General features: G+C 36.1%; 1 protein-coding gene across 4 annotated transcripts in view; it reads right to left on the reverse strand.

Annotated features, from left to right (window-relative positions):
• The window catches only part of LOC126859042 (protein rhomboid), a 108,713-nt gene that overhangs the window by 47,283 nt on the left and 47,669 nt on the right, over nucleotides 1-13,761 (reverse strand). The window lies entirely within an intron of this gene.

A 13,761-nucleotide genomic window follows, 5' to 3' on the forward strand; every position in this document is an offset into this window, starting at 1 on the left:
TATATATATATATATATATATACATATTTATATACTTTAGACAATTTATAATCTGGAACACAATTTGAGATGGAATTTTATTTATAAATTTTCATGCGTCATGCATAATAGAAAAAATATATTTGAAAAAGAATGAAATGTTATGAATAAAATTCCATCTCAAATTGCAGATTATAAATTGTCTAAAGTGAGCTTTAGATAGTAGTTCAATTCCACGTTTAAAGTATTATGATAGTCCAGACGAGAAAATACGCGGACGCGCGCCGCGTCCAGGCAAATGTTTAATGCAATACGCCATTTAATGAGATTTGAAGCGGCCGCCGCGAATTACGCAATTGCGACGAGAAATGGGAGACGTGGTCGTATGATACTGAAATTAAATGAAACAAACAGAAATAAAACACTGTCAAAATATTGCGCGCAAATGCATACGTCAGAGGCGACGGTGGCATCGGACACACACATTCATATGTGAACGTGTACGTGTGTGGTCGGCACCAGACAGGTGAGAATATTCATAACGACGACAAACGGAGAGAATTACAAAAAAAAAAAAAAGAGAGAGAAGAGCTGGGTTAAATTTAAATGTTTCCGGAACAAGAGAAATTGCAGCTCCAACGAGAATTACGGTGCTCTCACCGTCGATGGCAACGAGATGGACGGTCGATCGATGCTTTGGAAGCAAACGAAGTAAAAATCTGGAGAATGTCGCTAGGCGAAGAGACTGTTGGATCTAGAAAAAGGGGAAAAAAGAATGCGCGCTCTCTGACGATTTCATGGAAAAAAAATATTTTTCCGACGGAATTTCACGGCAACGCGCAGAAACGCGACAATTCAAATTTCATTGGAACACCTCCACTGTCCCTTTCGATCAAACGTCAAATAAATCGCAAAATAGTTAAATAACATAATTAATTGTCAATACAATTAATATAACAATCGTATATATGTATATACAATGCTATATTAACCATTTTTATTGGAATGCAATATGCGCATAAATATTACTTCCGAGTTTATTAAATAATTTAATTGTATTTACCTCTCGCGATTAATTCATTTTTCCTTCGTGTATAATATAAATATAATATAATTTCTGTTTAATATCTGAACTTTTATCAAAAAATATAAGAAAAAGTAAACATATTACAATATAGATATATGTATATGTGAATACTGTTTTGCGCACACGTTGTATGTATATGATCGCATCAATTTTAATGTATTCCTTTAACTGTCCACAATTAACTGTAATCACAAGTTATTTAATCGCCATTAATTCGATGACTCGCATCATGGTAAAGCTAATTGCGACACTTCAACTATATCGAGCGCTCAAATTATCACACGACGCAGCATAAAATCTCTCATATACTCATGGTTATTCATAATTAAACAAACTGGCTTCATATCGTAGCTTTCCATGCGCGAAGCGCTCGCCTTATCACGCGTCACAAGATTATCTTTTTTTCGACAGAATAATTGTGCGCAATTATAACAAATTGCATGTAAAAATATTATATAAAAAATTATGCATGAATGCCAAGAAAATACGTGAATTTCATAAAATCTTCATTACGCGCATCAGAGGAGAGAAAAAAAGAAAGAGAAAAGAAGAGAAGGAAGAAAAAAGTTAAAGAATCTAACGGTAAAGAATGTTTTTCTACAAGTCGCCAAACTCTCTGAGTTCGCGTTTTAAGAAAATTTCTTTTTAATATCCGACGAATAATATGCGCTATATTTATGCGCGTCGCAGCGTGTCGCCACTGATATTTCTGCAACGACGGAAGCAACGTTGCACCGCATCAAAATGCATCCTGACGCATGGACGAACGGGATAAAAAAAAAAGGGTAACGACAGAACAGGACTGCCGGCGGCGCAAAATTCAAATGAATTCATAATAATCAGAGTTTCGACCTAAGCGAAGAGCTTTTTATAGCTCCTCTGCTGTAACAACAAAGTCTAAAAACCGAGCAACGAAATAACAGCGCGACAAGGGAATTATTAAAGTGAAAAGAATAAAATGAAATTTCTTGCTCATTCTTGCTCATCTAGTTTTTGTTAATAAAACAAAACATAAGTAACAGTTAGTATAATAAAAAGTAAAAATATTATTATAATAAACATATAATGGCAAAAAAAAATATTAAAAAATTATAAAATAAACAAATTTAAAAATTCATAAAACCAATTTAATATGATAATTAACAACAAAATTCAAGAGAAAAATCTATAATTTTATATATTTTATAACTGTATCTTCTTATCCGTATTTTTATATTTGTGTTTTAAATTTGTGTTTTTATATTACAATATAAAATTACAATTAGAAATCTTATTTCAAAATTTGCCGCAATTGTGAAAATTAAACCTTAATTATATATATATAATTAAAATTAAATTTAAATTATATTTATATTTGCTCACACATCCATTTTTTATTTAAAAATAGTTATATAAAAATATTCAAATATTAAAATAGTTATATAAATTAAAAATACTTAATAAATGAAAAAGATAATTAATTTATATATATTATGTAATTATAACTAACAATAAATAAAAATAACTTAAATAGAAAGAATCTCCCAAGGAGAGGGAATAGATATATAGATTTCGGTTTAAGAGAGATTGTTCTAGATTAAAAGTTTGCTACACGATTAAATCACGGAGATTGTGGTGGAGATAATGCGGCAAAACTCGAGATAAAAAAAAAAAAAATTTTTAAACTCGCATAGAGTTCTATAAATATATTGCGGGGTGTATCGCGATTACGGCTGCGAATGAAAAGACGTGAGAATGCGAGCGAGGTGATCAGGAATTTTCCTCGATTTTCCCGACTATAAATCCACCGCGATTTTTACAGGGTGGGTTCGTACTTTTTAATAAAAGCATTTGCCGCACGATCCGCCTAATGAAATATCGTCTCGCGTACGTACGCGAGATTCGAGCTAGTAGTTGTGTATGCACGAGTGTCGCGTATTTCGCATACACACGCACACCTGAGTCCACGATGTGTAGCGGATTATATGCACAAGGGATCATCGTTCACAGTTGACCATCCCATTGTTGAACACGGTCAAAGAAAAACTTAATACTCCTGGTATGTATAATAAACGCAATTCTCTGTGAAAAGTTTATATCGTTTAGCTAATTTATGACAAAAGCATATTATCTCTATTTATATATTATATCACAAAAAATATTAATAATTTTATACATTTATATCTTATACATATATTAATAATTTTACATATATATATATATATATATATATATATATATATATATATATATATATGTATATGTATAAAATAGATTATTATTTTTTGTGATATAATATATAAATAGAGATATTAATATTTATCTGAAAATAGTACATGGATAATAATGTATGTTAAAATAACTTTATAAATTCTTTTAATAACACAATATCGAGACTTTAATTATTGATATTATAATATATCATAAACTCAATTTTTGATATTATAATAATAAAAAGAAAGAGATTGTTGCCTCACTAATTTTTCAACATAAACCCTCATTTAAATTACATCAGTATCACTTCAATCATTTAATAATTTTCAATTCTCTTGTGTAATTGTATTGCATATAAGATTTTTATATAATACTATCATAAATTTTTTAACGAGGAACTGGTTCCTCTACCGAACGTCTTCCATCCGACGCAAGGTCCGTGATAATAACTGTGTTCGTGTACGAAATGAAAAGTGCATTTCGTCCGACGCGCTAACGTGGTTCGCCCACATATCAGATATTTTGTCCCGCGTTTTTCCGCCATCGTGTAAGAGCCGTTACGCGAACGACGTGCGCGGGACAGAATTTGCCGGCATCGCGGCGACACGTTTTCTTTTCGTCGCACGTTTCCCTCGCGCGGATATACGTGCCCGAGCGGAATAAAGAACCGACTCGACGTGTGTTTGTGTGTATGTGCGCAGTCACGGATGCGGCGACAGAAAGCGAGAAGACGAGAAAGAATCACGGGGGTGGATCGGGCTTGATGTCGGCATTCCGCCGATGTATCTTGCGGTGTAGTCATGCGAGACGAGCCGCGAGATCGTCGAGGATCGGACGGGGATGAGGATGGGGGTGAGAGGGTCGGGAAGGTCGATATGTTTCGTGGGGCTAATTTCACGGATCCTCGCCGCAAATCGTCCTAATGAGAATCGATGTAATTGCGGCTTCGTATGCGCGCTGATGAACACACGCAAATTTCGTCTTCCTTCGAAAACGCGATTATTGCGAAAATACGATATCCTTGTAAATCGCGTTGATTCTCACATTCCTTAATTCCTCTTAAACGGATAAATTTTACGCTGATTTTTCAATTTGGTAAAAAGTAAAGAATTTCGGAAGACTATTTCGCTTCGCGCTTTCACTTCAATTCGGAAATGCTCGATAAGACGCGACGAAATATATAGAAATATAAAATATAAGATTGTTTCTTCTTAAATTTTGCATAGGTGGTTAACCCGAAACTGAATATGGCCCTATGTCCCGCTGGTGAAACAACATTAAGTTCGAGAGTTTGGTATAGGACGCAGTAATTGGCTAAATCCGATTACCTCGATCCGTTTACCCTCCATTGTGTTAACGTTCATTACGCGTGCGAAACGGAATTAAAACTTACCTTCTCTCAGCCGTGCGGACTTTTTCAATATAACGCGCTGATAATCGCGAAAAAAAGAATGGAATATTCACGAGAAAATGGGAATTTCTAACAAACGTGTGCGTAAAAAGAGCCGCATGAATTTCATTAATTCGCCTAAAAATTCTGCTGAAAGATATACGAAATCTATTTCGTTATCCAGCGCTTTTTCGTTGCCTCCTACATCATTTATCGCGTATATAAATACGCAATGTGTGTAATAAATAATAAAGCAATTAGTTAAAATCTTAATGGAACGAGATATAAATCCATTTCACCGTTCGCTCAAAAGTGGAAAAGGCTAGCTTAACAATAACGATTACGTTTTATCCGGAACGCGCAAATTCACTGACTGTGATGCAAAATTATAACAGTACTATAATGGAAGGACGGGGATTATATAAAACATGCCACGGACATAAAAAATGCTAAAGTCAGAGCTCATTTGTATGCCAGAACAATTGTGGCAAATCCACTGTGGACAAAGAGCCCAAAAGTCCATTTCGTCTCGAGATAAGATAAGCGGTTGTCGTGCTACATTAAAATTATGGTAATGTGCGTACCCTAAAAAAAAAGTATCGATAAAATCCTAAAAATTTTATTGCAATCGAGTAAAGTTGCGACTAAATTGAGTCGAGTTTTGATCGACTATATTTTGAGATAGATTTTCTTCTACTGTATTATATTATAAAGTTATTGATATAATAAATAGCTAAAAGTTTTGCGTTTGCATATTAAAATACACTAACTGCTATGAAATGCGTTCGTTACTCCAGTTACGATATTATCAAGATTGATTCTGATGCAATTACGGTAATTTCAAATTTAAATATTAAAAAACTACGAGAAATCAATACCTATTTGATTGTTATATAAAAAATTGAATTCATGCCAATATTATATTCACAAGTCAATAATTAATGTCCTGATATCTCGATATGTTATTCCAATAAGTTATAAAAAGATACGCTTTAATATATTATTGATCTACTTAAAGTAAGTAGATAATAATTAATTATTAAAATAATATATAGATAGAATATATACATATGTATAGATTATGTAAAACAACTTGACATACAAAACAGAAGGCGGTATATATTCGTAAATGCCAAAAAAGGCTGCCAAATATTTATCAAGATAGAGACAAAATGTAAACGCATATTACAGAGGCGATAAATCATGGTGCGTAACGCAGCGCGCCTACGCCATATATCAACGAAATATCGCGGCGGATTTCGTCCCAATATTTCTTGATCACGAGATAGAAGGAAAAATGCGGGCGCTTAAGGTCCACGCTTTTGCGCGCGCGCAAAGCTCGAGTCCTCCCGCGTGTCCTTCTTTCTCTCATTCAACATTTACACACAATCCTACACGAAAAATATTTTTCCCCATGCGAGCGCGCACGCGGAACGGATGATCGTAATTCAGCGAAACACACTTGCTTCAGCCGGAGGCTTTACTCTTTCGTGGGAATTATTCCTGGGGGAACTCCATGTCGTGTGCAATTCTTTTTCCTTTTTTTTTTTTTTATATTTTTATTCTGTATATGTGTGCATGTGTGTGGGATTGTAGTCGCGTCATCGAGTGCACTTGGGATAAATATCTTTCACAATGATATCACGAATAAATATAATTATACTTCTGTCTTCTTTTTAAGCAATAATTATTTATAAATTAAATTAGATAAAATATCAAACAAAAAATTATATCTTTTATGATTTCTTTTTAAAATGATTACACGTGTACTTTGCGATCATCATATAATCGAGATATAAATCTAACGCAATAAGAGTTAAAAGATAAGATCGATAAAACCGATAAAGCTGTTTCATTCTATTGCCTTTGCTTTAATATAGAACCTCGAAAGATAGTGCTATTATATACTGTGACGGCCAAATCGGGAGATTACCAACGGAAAATTGTACTCTTTGCCGTGCATTTTTAATAAAAGTTCCCTTAATGTTGAGTGGGAATAAAGTAAGCCGAAGCGAATGCTACACGCATCGCCGCCGTTATTGCATCATAAAAATCGAGAAAGTTTTCAAGTTTTCATGATGCCATAGTTTACGCCCCCACTGTTCATACTTTTCTTGTTCCCTCGACTCCTGCTTTCCTATCTTTTAGCTTTACTTGCGAGATAAATCTATAGTATATATTTCTATAAACTTGTCGTTTGTTGCTCCTCCTCTTTTTTTTGGATAACCGTAAATTTTCTTACAATTGTCCGAAATATATTTTGCGTATTTTTATTATCGCCATTATTAAAAGAAAAAATTATAACGTCATCTTTCAGATTTTTAATAGTTACAAAAAGTCGGTATTAGAGCGATTATCAGACTCTTAACAATTATAATAAATTTAGATATTAAAGCAACCTCTCAAACATACATCGTTCAAAAATATTAGTTGCATTAAACTCACGTTCGAGAAAGTAAGTCATGAAAATTCTGCCGATAAAAATTCTTTCAGATTACTTTTTTTAACGCGACACGATGGCAGAAAGGGAAAAGGCAATATCGCAAAAAGATCCTCGATATCGGAATGAAATTATTTTAAACTAAATATTTCGAAACTTTCGGCATTTTTTTCGTTCAGAAAAAGTCCATTTCACGTTGCTAAAAAAATCTGACATAAGAAATTAACACTACGAAACAATTATATTAATTCATAAGAGCGCGGAAAGAATTTCATTTTCGATAACAGACTGTTTTGGATAAAAATTTTTTTCGAAATCATACCTCCTCGCAAAAATAAGACATGGAATATCGGCAGATCCTACGAAGATAAAGTAAAATGGAATGTTAATTCAAGCATAGCATCTGTCGCACGTATACATTGTTTGCGTTCCATAACGCTTCGCTGAAACAAAAGTGACGACTTTGCATCTTAAGCGCGTTCGTCGGAGGATGCAAAGAGAAGGGAACGCAGCTCTTGCCGTTTATTTTATAAAGAAAGGCCTCATGATTTTATATCGCGATATTTTCCATCCTATGAAATCACTACGAAACAAGAAAAACATTCACTTTACAAGGCACCTCGCCGCGTGCGTGATGTACATACAAAAATATTATCGCGTGCTCGCATAATCGTCCACTTTGCGTATAATTATACAAAATGTATAAGCGCTTAGAAAATCGCCATAATAATCGTAGATTATGTAGCATTTCTTTTTTTTTTATTTCATTAAGATTTGTTTAGTTTAGAATAAACAGAATTATATTACCGTGATTTATTGTTAGTAATCCACCGTGATTTCATGTCTGCTATGTCTCTCTTTTAAGAAATAAATATATATTTTTTCTGTATAAAATATTTTATATTCATAGCGCGCGTATTTTATTAAAGTTGAAACTGCAACTGGGAAATTGCATATCTCTTGTATATACGTGTGTGTATTGCGTTTTTTTTTTTGCATGAGCGATCGATTAGAGCGTTCGGTCATACTTCATCGTAAATAAAGATTCAATATATTACGATGATCACATTTAAACGAAGATCGGAAAGAAGAACAAAATAAAAGAACTCGACGACGTTCCGGAATCCCGCCAATAAAGATTGCTCCGAATTCTTCCTTTTAACGTAGAAAGAAAAGCAAGGGAGAAGGAAATCAAGGAGGCTCTCGTACGTATCGTCGGTCGGTTTATACGGAAAAGAAAATAGGTTTCACGAAGCTCTCTTCACCCTCAGCTCCTCGCTCCTTGCATTTCAACCTTAGAACTTTCCTCTTAATTTTCGTACCGCACTCGGCAACGCGATTCTTCGAGAGACAGACTCGAGTTTCTCTTAAAAATTCTACCTCGCTCCTATTCCAATTTACTTTGTCAGCCGCGGGCTACCAAGCATATCAAAATCAGAGAGATCAGGAATAAAATAGATAAATAAATAATCCATCGTTTCGAGGGAAAAAGAAAATGGTCGGTGAGGAATGTATCGACTACTCGGTCTTCGTAAAATCATTGTTTGTTCAGAGAAGAAAGAAAATTGGCGAAGAGAAGTCGTTGCGTCATCGACGGCTCGATTAACACGGGAAATGCGAAATAAAAGATTTCGATCGAGAGTCTTCACATCCGCTTTCCCGTTCCATCCAATCGACCCGGCGGGACAGCTTCCGTTCGCCGGTTTTCCTCCTCCTCCTCTCCTCTCGAGCGTTGCGCACTCGAAACTGAAATGAAATTCTACATCTCCTGTGCGTGCGTTTTTCAGTCACCCTCCGCCGAAAAAAATCCACGGTCCGCGAAGCGACGTGTTAAAGAGACACGAATCTCAAATATCCGAGAGCGGCTGCGCCGAGTAGCCAACCCTTGTCACCGCGCGAGTTTTCCGACCTGCGCTTTCCCGCGTCCAAGCGCTCGGCTTTGTTTGAGCAGTTTTTTATTTTTTATTTTCTTTTTTTTCTTTTTTAACGGCCCTCTCTCACGAGTGGTGAGAAAAAGGGACGAGTGAATTATGTATGCGGAATAAATAATCGTGGCAAAAAGCAAAAATAAGGCAATGACGCGCGAAGGTAGGTGCTGCTGAGATAAAAGACCCGAGTCTCTCTGTGTGAAAACGCTGCGAGTGAACTAAACTATTAGGCGAAACTATCGAGGGTTAGTGTGCGCTAGGGTCCAGACTGTGTTTAAGCTTGAGTTTAAGCTTGAGTTTAAACTGGCTCCGGACCGAGTAACCTGAGTAATGCAGACAAGGTTCGAGCTGGATTCTAGCAAGGATGCTCTCTCTCTCTCTCTCTCTCTCTCTCTCTCTGTGAAAGTACTTCTTTTTCGCTTCATTATGCATAGCTGTTTAAATCATGGATAACATAAAACGGAATAATACAAATGCCGTTTTAAAAAAAGAGACTCGGCATTTACCATTTTATAAATTAAAATTAAATAAAAATTCGTATTTAATTTTAAACGACTCTTCTAGCAAAGAGAATGTAAAACAATTGAATGTAAATTTATATCTTAATAAAAAGTTTTAAATATCATTTTCTCAAACTTCTCAAACTATATATAAATGCGGCAGCAGAAATAATTACCTTATGTGTATTACAATTTAGAATTATTCTGTTAAAGTTGTAAAGTGATTTGTACGCTTTACGCTTCTATCGTTACGGAAGTCATCTCTCGCTTACACGCGCGCCCGCTATACTCTCTTCCCCTCCTTTCCTTCCGGCTTCACAGACGAAACTTCACGAAATTCAAGCCGGATACAGTAGTCAAATATAAATGCAATTATATAAATGCAGTTTAGAGTTGCGCCGAATAAAACAGTATTAATTCGCAAGATTCGTGCGGAGAAACTGTATACTCTCCCTTCCGTACTTCACGCGAGGCTCGTTTATGGAATTCTCTCCCGAAATATAATTAAAACATCGTTCGCTCTCCATCTCCCACCTCTCATCGACGATTATATTTCACGCAACTCGACGCAATTTCCATCACGATGAACGAGTTTCATCACATCGATGGAACAACGCCATGCTCGTAAAAATAAAAAAAAAAGGGAAGAAAGAAAAATAACAGCTGAAATAACACTTTTCCCGATCCATTAAGCTCGCCGATGAGAGGCGTACGCTTGCATTATCATCGACAATATTGTCATCGCAAATACTTAGCCGCAACGCGCGCGGATTAATAAAGCTCGCTGTTTTATCGCGACGAAGGCGATTCGCACCACGCTCGCGCATTTGACTGTCGCGGTTTTATTAAAGAAATACATCGTAAAATTTTTGATGTACGGAGAAAGACGATAACGCCAACCCGAAATTATTTTTACAGTTGGTTAATGCCCGACCACAGCTGGCGCGCATCGTTCGCTCGCGCGTATTTTCATTTAACAAAAACCTTACGCGGATACACATACGCACACTCGCCCCCGCCCCACCATCGGTCTCGTTTCACGTACCGTTGGTCAATAATGCGGTCGGCATTACGGCAGATAACGATTCGTTAAAGTAATAAGCGATTTATTGCTGGCCAATTATCATAATTGATTTATCGTGTCGATACGACGATGAAGCGAACGATATATTTGGGATGCACGAGAGAAAGCCCTTCCTCCCCCTCCTCCTCTTCCTCGCTCCCTCTCTCTCTCTCTCTCATCCAAACGTTTCGCCCGTTAATATATCGTTAATTAATGCGCGAGGGGGAGAGTTAGCTAAATCAAGCAACAGAAAGTACCCGGGGGACAGTGTGCTTCGTGTCGCAGAAAGAGAGAGAGAGAGAGGGGAGGGGGGGGGAGGGTTTGGCCCGTTTTTCATCGGCAAATTATGAAAAATCGTCCCCGGATATCGTACGATGCTACTCGCCGACCGGCTTAATTCCATTATGCCGCTCGTCTGGGACTCCCCGTTTTTTTTTTTAATGCAACGCGGACACGAGCTTAATAAAGACCGTGTAATAAATGCTGGCCGCGCGATCAGTCGCATTTATTTTGATCATCGAGCACAGTGGCGCGTTTTACGCGGGGGGACGCTCGATCACGAGCAGTCGTCTCGGTTCGTTGAATAACATATTTGGCGATTTACAATTGCACACCACGTGATACGCATCACTTGATCGAGCGATGAAAGTTGATTTCGATTTTATCCAGTATTTGAACAATCGCGTAATCGTCAGTTCCATTGAATATGATCGAGATAATTATGAGCAGATGAGAGAAGCATCAGTGTAACATTTATCGATAATTAATATTCGTTAAATTAATAAAAGGACCTTTTTATCCAATAATTTATTGCAATTATTAAATTAATACATGATCTCTTTTAACGATCTATTAAAATTAAAACTTTATTTTCTCTCGATATGTCATCCATAGCTTAAACAATCATAAAAACATACAATCATAATGTAACTCGCTTTTTAAAGTATACTCCAAAAAAAAATTTCAAAAATTTAATAAGCAACCGTTTATCATGACATGATTCACGCGAGGTCTGGTCTGAAATATAATATCATGACAACGTTTTCCTGCTGTGGAATTACCATTTATCTCGGCGAAATAGTTCGTAAGGCTCGCGTGTTATCCTTGATAATAGTCATATTCAAGAAAGTATTGTACGCCAAGGACGAGCGACACAAGATTGTCGCTGGATTCTTAGTGTCAGGATCCAGCGCTTTCTTCCTGTGGGATGCACCGCGGAGATTAGGTCCATTTTCGCCGATGCTTTCGTCGGCATAGCTCGTGGGCATGCCCACGGGGCCGTTATCGTTGAAATTCCGCGGGAAACGAGGAATTGCCCGTTTACCAAGGCCTCATATATGCACGTACGCCCTTAGTCGGGCACGCTGGAGGGTAGCAAGCAAATAATCCAATCAGGCTTCGTCGTTCGACGAGGAGCCTTCGCCATCCTGTCATACCTACGCTAGCTTCTCTTACGCATTCCTTCGTGAAATACAAAGACGAGAGAAGAGTAATTTCGAAAGACGTAATTTTCTCATGAGAGAGAGAGAGAGAGAGAGATATGGATTTATATTTAATAATCAAAACTTGAAAAATAATAATAATTAATTTTATTCTTAACGTATGACTCTTCTATAGATAAGAAAGCTTTTTAATGCATCTATCGCTTTATTACGTTTTCACATATGATAGTAAAAAATTTTTCTCTTTTAAAATTAAAATTTAAAAAAAAAATCTGTAAAAATAGAATAAAAATTATGAATTTTTTTTTCAGAACCTTCCAATCTAATTTAACGGCTATTGCTTGCCTAGAGCTCGAGGGCTTCTGCCCGATTTTGCGTTTCTCTACTCTACCTTTCCCCTCATTTTATCCTCCCTTCTTTAGTGCAGACCTCATCGACACCCTCAGTCACCGAGAAATCGCGAGAGAGTAATTTCCCGTGATTAATAATCTTCTTTTCCTGATTTTCTTCTCTCTATCGAAAGAAATAGCGGGAGAAAATGAAAGGACGACGAGATATATCACCACGAGTCAACGATTATCGGAATATCGTTCTTCCTTTATTGGGAGATCTGCTATTTAGAATAAATGATATCTAATGAAAGACTTCTCTCTCTCTCTCTCTCTCTTAGATTAATATTGTATCAACACAACATTTCCTCTTCAGAATTCACGAATGATATCTCGAGTATCGTATACTCGATCTGGCGCAATAATCGTGCAATTGAATAAATTACCGAGTGATTAATTTATGCGACCGTTATGTACTGGCTAACTGATTGAAGCCACAACAAACATATTCGCAACATAATTACTCGAGTATCCGAGTTTGATTTCAATATTATTTCTGCCTCGCAGAAAGCAGCGTTACATTTTATTGCAAAGTGAATAACATCGAAGTTTAATTTAGCATCACTTTCTATATTGTTTATATATCGTATATTTGTAATATTTGTCTTTTATTCGTGTATAATACATTGCTTTTTTGTGCTCCATCAATATCTATATTTATATAGAGATGCTAATGAGATGCTATCATGCTTGCGTAATCACTAGATATATTGACTACTGTCAACATATTACACATGAAATTTTATATCATTAATATTTAAATTATTACATTAAAAATCTCCCCAAATATTTTTATCATATTTCTTTCAAAATAAAATTTTTACATTTATATTTATTGTATTCAATTGCTTAATTATAAAAAGAGAACATATGCAGATGTTTATGCAGATTCGAGTAAAGCATAATTATTTCGACCGATAAAATAACGCGTTCAAGGAAACCGAGATTGAATGAAGCCAAAGATGAAAGAGCTCCTTTCAGTCCTTTCCCGAGATTTAGTCGGTCACGGTGAGCGAAGCATGAACACTTAACAAAGCTCGTCGCGATTTTTTCTCCAAGTCCGCCGACCAAGAGGCGTGCCTTGAGCGTGCCAATTTAAATCCGAGGAAGGCTTTCTCTTTTTCCGTTTACACTTTATAACGCAGAGCCGCGATGAAAGAGGCTACAAGTGACAATTCTGCATCTTAAATGTGTATTAACCGAGGCAAATGTGGCAGCAATCATCAAAGGAGAAGATAAGAATATGAGTTAAGAACTTCGAGATTTTTCTATATCGCAATGTTGTGTAGAAAACCGTTTTATCATTTATGAGAGGCTATAACATTAAATTGGAATTTATAATGTAAAAAA

This window comes from Cataglyphis hispanica, chromosome 2, assembly GCF_021464435.1.
Source record: "Cataglyphis hispanica isolate Lineage 1 chromosome 2, ULB_Chis1_1.0, whole genome shotgun sequence".
Classification (NCBI taxonomy): domain Eukaryota; kingdom Metazoa; phylum Arthropoda; class Insecta; order Hymenoptera; family Formicidae; genus Cataglyphis; species Cataglyphis hispanica.